This window comes from Vombatus ursinus, unplaced genomic scaffold (assembly GCF_900497805.2).
Source record: "Vombatus ursinus unplaced genomic scaffold, bare-nosed wombat genome assembly UNPS02014812.1, whole genome shotgun sequence".
In the NCBI taxonomy this organism is placed as follows: Eukaryota; Metazoa; Chordata; class Mammalia; order Diprotodontia; family Vombatidae; genus Vombatus; species Vombatus ursinus.
In genome coordinates, this window is record NW_020954590.1 from 97,621,512 (window position 1) to 97,633,747 (window position 12,236).

The 12,236-nt window shown below is 36.8% G+C and overlaps 1 pseudogene; it reads right to left on the bottom strand.

Moving 5' to 3' along the window:
* Positions 1–7,212: 7,212 nt before the first annotated feature.
* On the bottom strand, positions 7,213–8,092 carry LOC114054027 (annotated as a pseudogene).
* Positions 8,093–12,236: the final 4,144 nt, after the last annotated feature.

Consider the following 12,236-nt stretch of genomic DNA (forward strand, 5'->3'; position numbering starts at 1 on the left):
TTGTTTTGTAATTTCTTGAATTCTCATAGAGTCATTAGTTTCCTTTTGTGCCATTCTAATTTTTAAGGAATTCTCTTCTTTTTTTGCTGTTTTTGCAATTATGTCTTTGGACAGTTTATTGAACAAAAGGCCATTTTCAGAAATACAACAGTAATTACATTTGTTGAAGAAAGATTAAGCAATTTAGAGTCATATTCTCTAGTAATTTAGGAATGAAATTTTTTGAGTGTACATGGAGTAGTTTGGGGAAGAAGTGTCTGTCAGATATATAATATAAGTATACAAGTCCAGACATATTGTGTAACTATAAAGTAACGAACCACCTACTTAACAGAGATTAGATTCCTTATGTTGTTAGAAATACCTTGTATGGTATCCATATTTAAATAAACATTCAATTTACTGCAGTTGTATGTAACACAAAAGTTACGTCTGCTAAAGGACCCTAGAGTTCCAGCCTTTCTGATTCCAGCCCAACACCAGGTAAGCTGCCAGGACCCTACAGCCTCCAACTGCCAGCATTGGAGGCCCCATCACACAAAACCAGTGACCAGGCCCTGGTCTCCCAACACAAGAAGTTTGGGTCAGCGTCCTCTGCTCCCCAGCAGGAGAGCTCAATCTCTTTAAAGGACAGAAAATAAACACCATGAGCAAAAAGAAACTTACTATAGATTCTTATTATGGAAATAGTAAAGATCAAGGCAGAAATTCTGAAGAGGACAACATTGTCAACAAACCCACATCTAGAATCTCAAAAGGGAATATGAACTGGTCTGAAGCTCAAAAAGCCTTCTTAGAAGAGCTCAAGAAGGACTTTAAAAGTCAAATGAGAGAGGGAGAAGAAAAAATGAGAGGTATGCAAGAGAGAGTCAATAGCCTGGAAAAAGAAGGACAAAAATTAACTGTAGAAAACAAGTCCTTAAAAAATACAATTGGCCAACTGGAAAAAAAAAGTACACTGAAGAAAACAAGTCCCTAAAAAATACAGTTGGACAAATGCGGAAGGAGGTACAAAATCTAATAGAAGAAAACAATTTGTTAAAAATTAGAATTGGGCAAATGGAACCTAATGATTCTATGAGAGAGAAGAATCAGTCAGACAGAAACAAAAGAATGAAAAAATAGATGAAAATGTAAAATACCTCATTAGTAAAAATAACTGACCTGGAAAACCAATCTGGAAGAGACAATTTAAAAATTATGCATCTACCTGAAAATCACGATTGAAAAAAAGAGCCTGGACAGAATCTTTTAGGAAATCATAAAGGAACGCTGCCCTGAGGTCTTAGAACCAGAGGGTAAAATAGCCATAGAAAGAATCTACCAATCACTCCTGAAAGAGATTCCAAATTGAAAATGCCAAGGAATATGGTAGCCAAATTCCAAAATTACCAGGTCAAAGAGAAAATACTACAAGCAGCCAGAAAGAAGCAATTTAAATATGGAACCACAGTCAGGATTACACAGGACCTTGCAGCATCTACATTAAAAGACCTTAGGGTATGGAACATAATATTCCATCGGGCAAAGGAGCTTGGATTACAACCAAGGATCAACTACCCAGAGAAAATGAGCATGATCTTTTAGGGGAAGACATGGATGTTCAGTGAAGTGGGGGACTTCCAAACTTTTCTGATAAAAAGGCCAAAGCTCAACAGAAATTTGACCTTCAAATACAAGACTCAAGGGAGACATAAGAAGGCAAATGGGACAGAAAAAAAATACACGTTGCTAATTAGGGCAAATTCTTTACATTACTACAAGGGAAGATGTCACTTATAACTCCTGAGAACTGTATTGTTATTATACCATGTTCAAGGGGTACACATAAAGGGGGTAGACATAAGTTGACTTTGATGTAATGATAAAAAAAAATCTAATCAAGTGGGTTAAATGGATCCCAGTAAGTGGATTAATCTGATCCAAGAAAATGTACTGAGAGAAAAGGAAAGGAGGAGGCAGACAAGGGTAAATTACATTGCAGGAAAAGGCACAAAAATAGCAGAGGAAAAGAAGGGAGGGAGATGAGCATTGTTTGAACTTTACTCTCATCAGTCTTGGCTCCAGAAGGGAATAACATAATCAGTTAGGTATAGAAATCTAACTAGCCCTATAGGCAGTAGGAGGGGAAAGGGGAAAGAAAAGGGAGGGAAGAAGCAGTAAGGGTAAAGGGGAAGAAAAGAGAAGGGGCTAATAAAAGGGAGGCAGGGCTGAGGGAGGCAGTGGTCAAAAGCAAATCACTAGTGAGGAGGAAAAAGGAGGAGAAAGAAAAGCATAAATGGAGGGGGGGGGAATGGAGAGAAAGTCACAGATAGTAATCGTAACTGTGAATGTGAATGGTATGAACTCTCCCATAAAATGAAACCAGATAGTAGAATGGATTAAAAACCATAATCCTACAATATGTTGTTTGCAGGAAACACATTTGAAAAAGAGCAACACACACAGGGTAAAGGTAAAAGGCTGAAGCAGAATATATTATGCTACAGCTGAAGTAAAAAAAAGCAGTGGGTAGCAATCTTAATCTCAGATAAAGCAAAAGCAAAAATAGATCTTATCAAAAGAGATAAGGAAGGAAACTACATCCTGCTAAAAGGCACCATAGACAATGAAGTAATATCATTACTAACCATACATGCATCAAATGGTATAGCATCCAAATTCTTAGAGAAGTTCAGGGAGTTACAGGAAGAAATAGACAGCAAAACTATAATAGTGGGGGACCTCAACCTACCCCTCTCTGAACTAAATAATTCTAATCACAAAATAAACAAGAAAGAAGTTAAGGAGGTAAATAGAATACTAGAAAAATTAAGTATGATAGACTTCTGGAGAAAATTAAATGGGGAGAGAAAGGAATATATATTTTTTCTCAGTGGTACATGGCACATACACAAAAATTGACATCTACTAGGGCATAAAAACCTCACAATCCAATGCAGAAAGGCAAATATATTGAATGCATCCTTTTTAGGTAGTGATGCAATAAAAATTATATGTAATAAAGGGCCATGGAAAGATAGACTAAAAAGTAATTGGAAACTAAATAATATAATCCTAAAAAATGATTGGGTCAAACAACAAATCATAGAAACAATCAATAACTTCATTCAAGAGAATGACAATAATGAGACAACATACCAAAATTTATGAGATGCAGGGAAAGCAGTTCTTAGGGGAAGTTTTATATCTCTAAATGCTTACATAAATAAAATAGAAAAAGAGGAGATCAATGAATTGGGCATACATTTAAAAAAACTAGAAAAATAACAAATTAAAAGCATCAATTAAACATCAAATTAGAAATACTGAAAACCAAAGGAGAAATGAATAAAATTGAAATTAAGAAAACTATTGAACTATTAAAACTAAGAGCTGGTTTCCAGACTTGACAAGATACTTGCTCTTGGGTTTAAAAAAAAAAGTCAATTTCACAGTGCTTATTATATATTAGCTGCCTTCAGAAACTCTTTGGCCAAGGAAGACTAGCTTTCTCTCTGTTTCTCACATGTAACATCCCATCACCCATATCTGTACATTTCCACAGAAGGTTTTCCCTGTGCCCGGAATGTACTCCTTGGAATTCCAAGTTTCTTTCTTTCTTTGAAGTTCACTTTCCTAAAAGAGGTCATTCTTAATCTCCTCACATGTTATTGTCTCCCCTAGACCTCAATCTACCTAGGATTTATTTTCTATACATTTTGTATCTGAAGCAGTCATAGAATAATAGATAGAGATCTTGCTTCAGTTAAGAACTGGGTTTACTGACTACCCCTGACACATGCTGGGAGTCTGATGACGGGCAAGTCTCTTCTAAATGCTCTAGGACAGTGGTATCCTAATAGATGGGGGGAGGCAATGCTGGAGGGGTGACACACTAACCAATACATAAGGATTCCTGCAGGCTGCACATTGACTTTGTTTTAAAATGTAGTATTTTCTATACTCTATTGTATTTTTATTTATTTTGTTAAATAGTTCCTAATTACATTTTAATTTGATTCAGGCAGCTCTTCGGAGTATTGCCAGACAAATGTGCCTGCGTGTTTGACATCTCTGTTTTAGGCAACTTTCTAAGACTCTAAGTGGCAGAAAAGGTGCCAATCAATATTGGCAGGGGGAGTTTCCTTATCAATATTTCCCTATTCCAATGAAATCACAGCTCTAGTCCTTACTGCTAAAATACATACAAGTAGTTTCTCCAGATAAAATACATTCTTCTGATTTGTGGGGATTGTTTTGCTTTTGCTCAGCATTTAAAACCTGGCACGTACAGTAAGTACTTAATCAATGCTATTAATTGAAATAAACCACAATTGACCAATTCTTCAACACCTTGTAAACTTGATTTTTTGAAAGCAAGTTTCAGATTTTACATTTATACCTTTTAAATTTCACATTATGAGTTTTGGCTTTATGTTCTGGACCATTGAGATCTTTTTGGATCTTGACTGTTGTCCAATATATTAGCCATCACTCTCTGCCTTGTGTTATTTGTAAATTTGATAAGGCTGCCTTTACCCATGTTATTGATAAAAAATTAGTCAGGCAGAGATCCACAAAATGCTCTATTAAATATCTCCCCACCATCCACACAATTCACAAGAGTTCAACGGAGAAGCACAGGAGAATGATCATCACTAAAGTGATTAACCATCAAGGTGCTGAATCTGTGTCTGAAAATAGTGAATGGTTTCCTTATCTCTTGCTTCCTACCCTTTCAACAACCTATTGCCCTGGGATCTCCCACTTCTTTTCTCCTGCTTATTGTGACAAGTCTACAATTCCCCATGGCTACTGTGCCTATAAGAGGCAAAACTGTTAGAGCAGATAGAGTTAAGTATTAAGGCTTCAGACACTAGTTATCTCACCTTATGACACTTCCCTGGAACTATTGCCCTCAGGACTCTATCTACTGGCCTCTTATACAGGCCTGATCTCACTTCTTCCCTAGTGCATGAGAACAAATTAACTAAAGCTGCCCTCTGCTATCACAAGAACCAGTCAAACAGTACCATACTCTTATTCAATGACTAGCAAAGTCCCACTCCTCAATCTCTTAATCCTGAAGAATAACTGTCTGCCTTGGCAAAAAGGTGCTTCTTCTTACACCTCTCTCCACAATCTCCTCCACATCCCTTCTCCTAAGTGTCTGTCCTGTTCTTTCCTCCCTCTTAATTGCTCTTTCTCACAAACTTCTTTTCCTTTTCCAATAAACATACCATCATTTTCCACATTTTTCCTTGCATCTTCTTGCATTCAAAGAAACCTGGATCCCTCACCCCCAAGACAATGTATCCAATACTGGATACAAACTCTTTCTTGCTTCCCCTCACTGCCCCCTCCCCAAAAAAACAAGCAACTAATCACTTTATCAGGAGGAGGTACATTCCTTGATCTTCACTGGCTGATAACCTAGGTAGCCGGCAAAGTATCTCTTGTTCCCCTTTTCTTTGTGACATATTTTTTAAAGACAGAACTTTATAAAGTTGTTTGCTTGATATTTTAAATTTGTATGAGATCAAGCCCATTTGTGATTTATGTTCTATTCTAATTGCTTTTTCTTTTTTTGAGCTGTTGGTTTCCTTTTTGTGAAGAGATTTCAGCAGAGAGAGAAAAAAATGTTTGATATTGAGAAACAAAGATACAAGAAAGATTAAGGTTAGATTTCTGGGCCCCCAAAGTGCCAAACTTTCTCTTGGTTAGGGGCTGAGCCAAAGTGAGAAAAAAAATCTTGTTTTATTTTTATAATCTTGCCATAAAGATGGAAATAAACTGGATTAAGATTTTGTTTTGCTTTGTTTTTCTTTGCTCTAGGATCAGAAGGATTCAGAGCACTGATGTAAACTGAGTCATTTCTTCACTTATGTCTTCTCTTTGTAGAAACGGAGTGCAAGGTGGCAACAATGGAGTAAAAACTACCAAGCAAGAAGAGGGAATGGGTGCTTGGACTTGGCCTGCAAGGCCTGTATTTTAAAGCAGAGGTCAGAGACAGAGCAGTCTTTGATATTCTGTCAAACAGACAGATGTGAAGGGTACCCAGTTACATTGCCCAATCCAGCTCAGTAGCAGTTTTCCACTGGTTATTCTTTCTCCCTTTTAAACACATTCTAAGCAGTTTCTTGCTCCATTCCAAACCTTGCTCTCATATTTGGGTACTTGAATATAAAAATTAATGTCACTTCAAGTCACTCTGGAAGTTTCTCAAGTCCCAAGACCTACCTCAGCCCACACGTGAATTATCACAGCCTAGATCTCACTTTTCCTTCCGCAACTATCTGACCAAAATCTTCTCATCTCTCCTTATGCCTCATTACTCCTAAACTTCTTAACCTTGAGCTCAAACTTTGCTCAAATTTCCTTCTGGAAACACATTCATTTCAACCCAGTCTTAACTCTATGGTCAACCTATCAAACTATCCACTGCCACAAAATCTTAGACCCCTTGCCCTATAAAACCAGTGATTATATCCTTCTAAACTTGAGCTTTGGGTTATCCCTACCATCTGTTTTTTGTCCTCTTGTTTCTGAAAATGTATGTTTACTAATCTCTGTTGAGTCCTCACTGCTGCTGAGCATTGCTTTATTGGTTTTTATGGAGTCTTCAACATGTTTCTACCTTTTCTAGCCTAAATTTTCTGTCATTAAAATATATCTTCTTAATGTGCAATGGTACTTTGTCCTCTCTTCCACTCCCTTCATTTTAATCAACTCTGTTCTTTTTAAACAAAGTATGTGCACTTCCATTTCCACATACCAGTTATGGACATCACCCTACCTATGTCATGAATACCTAGGTCATATTTGCTTCCTTGTAATTTCTACTTGTTAACAATGTTTTGTGCATCACCCCCCCAGGACTTTATATAAATTTACAAAGCAAGAAATAGTACTTTGGCCTCACAATGCCCTGTGAGTTTAGTTTGTTATTCCCATTTTACAACTGGAAATATGGGCTTAAAAAATTTTGTCCATGGCAACCCACCTGTTAATTATCAGAGGTGGGAAAAGTTTCCTTATCAAGATTGGTCAAATCTACACCAGTTAGATTTTACCTGAAATAAAAAGCATTACATTGAAGGATGAACATACATAAACTTATAAATGCACAAGTGTTGAATACAAGGGTAAAAATTCTCCTTTATTGGTAGTTCACCTCTAGCAATTTACCCTAAGACTCAATTTGCTACTCTGTCCAATGTTGCCTGAAGTTTAGACAGCTGTTCCTTTCTCCATTTTTTTTTTAATTTCAGCAGTGTATTTTCCATAGAATCTCTCTGCTTTCTTGTTGAACTTGGCATTTTTCATTAAGGTAGTCAGTATCACAGTCATCATTATACGACCTCTCTGACTGTATTTTTCTTCTTTTTTCAATTTGTTTTTCTAGATTTATAACCATCCTATCAATTTCTTTTGTAGAAGGGACATATTTCATGCAGAAGACTATTATTGGGTAGATGGTGGGTTGAATTCTTCTCTATGTTTTTCTCACAGTTTTATTTTTTTTAATGTTTCCATATCGGGTTTGATCTGCTTGGTCAACCTATGACACTGGCTTAACCAAGGAGCTGCACAGTTCGGGTTCTTCCTCTTCTTCCTTTCCCATCTTTCTAGGTCTTTATCACTGATCTCCAGTGGTTTCATTCGTTCACAATCTTCTCTCCTTGCAGCACATTCCTTTTTCTTTTTTTGACTTTCATTTCCCTTTCAGCCTCCCAGTTTGCAGGCAGCTTTGGCCTTTCAGCGTCCTCCACGGCCTCCTGATGATTTAACTCTGGAGCCTGGCTCCTTTCCGTGGGCTCCCTCTCCTCTCGCTTCCAGGCAGTTGGGCCTCGGCCCACTGTCGGGGCCTCTCCCCTTCCTCTTCCTCTTGTTCCTCCTCCTCGTGCTCCCAAGTCTCTGTGGGGTCTCCTCTGCCTCCACAAAGGACGGCGTAGCTGCGCAACCCGCCCCTCCTCCGCCGACCACTAGAAAAAACGAACAAGGAAACGACTTCACAACTTCCAGTTTGCCGTACTTTTGTAATGACGTATTTCCGGAAAGCTTCGCGCTTTTGTGTATGAAAAAGTATCCCTGACCAGGGGCCTACCATTTTTACATTTAAAGCCGTAGCCCAGAAATTGAAATCTTATTCTCTGGAGCCTTCTTCTCACTGACTATTTTTGTCTGATAAATGCCTGTCTCTTCTGAAGCTTTTGCCTTTTTCCAAAATGCCACTAGAGGGATGAAAATGCCACCTGAGGTTCTAAGGTCTTCAGTTGCTTGCCCAAGACCCAGTAATCTTTAGCAATGCTCTGTAGGTTTCTTTGGCTCTTATCTGATTTCCACATGAATCAGCAAAAGATAGAAGTAGTCATCAATATATTTAAAAATCTTGGGATTTTAAAATCACATACTTCATCACATACTAGATATGTATGCCAAGAAGAGAAGTAACTATTCTATTGTTATCAGTTTGACAAATAGCTAAGTGGTACACCATAATAGAGTTCACCATTGATTGCTACTTGTCTCTTCTTCCTTTGACCCTTAGTGCATAACCTTTCATCTGACAGCACCTATAAATCCACACTAATATTTTTTTCATTTCCCACCCACCGGACTGTATTTGACTCAACCATTATCACCCCATCTCCTTCCAGGAAAAGCTCATCACTAGAAAACTCATTATCATGGAGATTGCATCAGCTTTAGTGATCATACTTCATAAGTACTCTGTTGCCTCTGCCTCTCTGAGGGATGGAGGATAGAGTAAAAAATCTCCCAAAGCCCCTATGTGAAGAAGCCCAGCTTATTCTTCATTTTATCTTTATTTCATGGCTTGTATTTGATTCTACCATCATCCTTCCCTCCCATTCCCCCTTTAGCTTCCTTTTGAAAGCTCCTTGAGAGCAGAGACTCTCTTTCTATGTCATATTTGTATACCCAGAACTTAGCATGTGGTACATCATAAGCATTTAATTAATGTTCATTTTATTGTATTATTGGAACACAAGTAGCTACTGACTACTTAGAAGGTACATCTCCTTCTTCTGTAGCTAAAGTCTCATGCCTTTTACTTCACTCCAAATGTTCAGTGGTCCCTTTCTCATAGGCATCATGATCTTCCCTCCGCCAACCTCCTAAAATGTACTATTCCCTTATGCCTCTTTAGAAAATTTTTATTTTCTTCTTGGTTTTTCACAATGAAAGTGCTCTACCTCAGTTTTTTAAAAGGAAGGCTTAATTCTACCTGATAACCGATGGGGTGAACAAGTGTTCTTCAGACTCCTTTATCTCTTGTTCTAGAAGGGAGTCTAGCCGGTACCTTGAATATAGATAATTTCTTTGCTATTATCAGAAAGACAAACTTTGCCTACTCAGTGGCAGTCACTACATAATTTTCCCTTTTCACAATACTTTTTGGAAGCAAGATCCTCAGTCTTTTGTTGCTCTTGCTTAAATAGAAGTACTCAAACTACTTTTGAAATGTTAGAAGATAGGGTGGATATTTGTTTATTTTCTGTCTTAAGTACTAACTTGAAAGTTTTCTGATTGTAGCTATGAAAATCTTACTTTTCTTTCTGAATTTTGTAATTCTCTCTAATGAAATTAAAGATGCAGGGTGGCATAGTGGATAAGGAGCTGTACTTGGAGTCATAATGACCTTGTTTTAAGTCTTGCCTTAGATATATACTGAAACCAAGTTACTTAAATTCTCTGTGAAACTTTCCAAGAATATATGTTGGAGAACAGAGGTGTCATAGGGTCCACAACACTCCTGAGTACAACTGAACCAGTTTAAAATGTAATTGGGAAATAATTAACAAAATAAATAAAAATACAATAAAGCATACGGAATATTAGCATATGGTTTTCTAAGTCAACATGTGGCCCACAGGGATCCTAATGTATAGTTTCGTGGTTCCCATTTATATTTGAGTTTAACACCATTACTGTAGACCATTGCCAATCTACACTAATAGGAAGAGTTTTCTTACTGGAAACTCCCTACACCCATGCTATCATAAGCCTGGGCTAAAGACAAAATAAGAAAAACAAACAAACAAGCAAATAAGAACTTAGAGAATTAGGTTCTGCTGTATTGTAGGTACTTGCTTTCTATTTATATGCTGTAGTTGCCTCATATAAATTGTTTACTTACGTACTTTCCACCGATATATTGCATTTCCTGGATCAATATATGATTTCAATTTATCTTCAAAGATTATACTTGTTATTTTGAAGGTATTCCCACCTATATTATTTGGCCTAGCTAGGTGACGTAGTAAATAGAGTGCTGGACCTGAAATAAGGAAGACTCATCTTCCTGAGTTTAAATCTGGCCTCAGACATTTCCTAGGTGTGTGACCCTGGACAAGTCACTTAACCCTGTTTGCCTCAGTTTCCTCATCTGTAAAACGAGATGGAGAAATAAGTGGCAAACCACACCAGGATCTTTACCAAGAAAATCCCAAGTGGGGTCATAAAGAGTCTGACATAATTAAACAACAAGGGAAATATCTCATGAGGAAATGCCTTTCACTGATACAGATTGGAAACCTGTTTGTTACTCAACTTATCTGTTTGGGTTACTGAGAAGTGAAGTGACTTGGTTATGTGTCATGCCCCTTGCATGTATTAGTGTCAAGATATGAACTTCAGTCTTTCTGACTTTCTCCTTCAAACTACTTCTGGCATTTGCTTTAATCCTAATAGTGGTCAATTTTTATTTCACTCAATCTCTTTTTATGTCTTTAGTCTTTTTATAGTGTTTCAGAACTGAACACATTTATGAATTAAATGTTTTTTATGAGTTTTGCATTTGACTTTACCAAATCTTTGTTTTACAAATATTGTTGAAATCTTGCAAAGATTCTTTTAAATATTCTTTTAAAATGTGCATGACACATTTTTTACACAAGAACTCGAAGTTAATGAATTATTGCTCTTTTGTTAAATATGGGGATTTTTTTAAAACTTAGTTTTCACAAACTCCTTTATTGCAGACTATCTAATATCACTTGAGCATTCTGTCAAGCCCTATGACACAGGAATAATCATTTTCTGGGAATTAATTTTGAAGTTGAATATTTGGACACTTTTCCTTTTAGAAAGTTCTGTTTCCAATAGGCCTTCTCTGTAGATTCTAAAAGCAATCTCTACTTAGACCCACTGAGAACCACTTCTCTAGATCAATGTCTTCTGGAAATAGGAGAATGCATAAAAGGATGCAGTTGCAACTAGCTTTCAGGCTATGATTTTCAGTTCTCCAGGTTTTTCTAGCATCCTGATTGTTCCTGACTACAAAGAGAAAAAAAATTATTCTTTAACATGGGATGCATAGTTTTGCTCTTTTTTATATTTTTCATTGCTCAGTAGCAAATTTTAGTTTTATACTTTTTATGCCACCTGTGTTTGGCAGTCACAGAGGCTAGTTCATTCATGATGCAATTCTTTGCCCATATTCTAGCTAGAAGTATATGAATTGAAATAACTGATGAATGAAATGTATTTCTTAGAAATAGGCTGAAACAGAAAGTCATTTGGGGATAGAATCTTACAAATAAACATTTGATTAGTCTACAATGGATGACTTTCATTATAGATTATAGGCAGATAATCAGTGGACAGAGTGCTAGACCTAGAGTTAGGAAGATCAGAGTTTGAATCCTGCCTCAGACACTTACTTGCTATGTAACAACCTCAATCTGTCTGTTTTCTCATCTATAAAATGGAAATAAAAATGGCACCTATCTCTCAGGACCGCTGTGAGGATAAAGTGAGATAATATTTGCAAAAGTGCATTGCAAATCTTAAAATTCTATATAAATGTTAGCTATTATTACTAGAGAGAAATCTCATTTTGAAAAGATTACATGATTTTAGAAATGTCACTCTCCCTTTTCTCTCAGGGAGGTACCTAAGTGCCACATCATGAAGTAGAAATGACTGAATTCTTGTAGGTCATGACAATAAATCAGACATTCTTTCAAGTCTTACCAGATCACAAAGGTCTGAAGTATGAACCTGGTGATAGACTTTATGTCTGTTATTGGAGGAGTAAATAAGTTAGCCTCAAGATAATTAATTCTTCAGAGGAACTCACAATTAATTTTTAACCAAGACCAGGAGAGTTTGCAATGTGTTTCAGTAGAAAGCATCAATCCTGATAAAAACAGATTTTTGAACAATTGAAAACCAATCAAGCAATCAATCACAAGCATTCACTAAATTTGTTATCAGGCATCTGTACT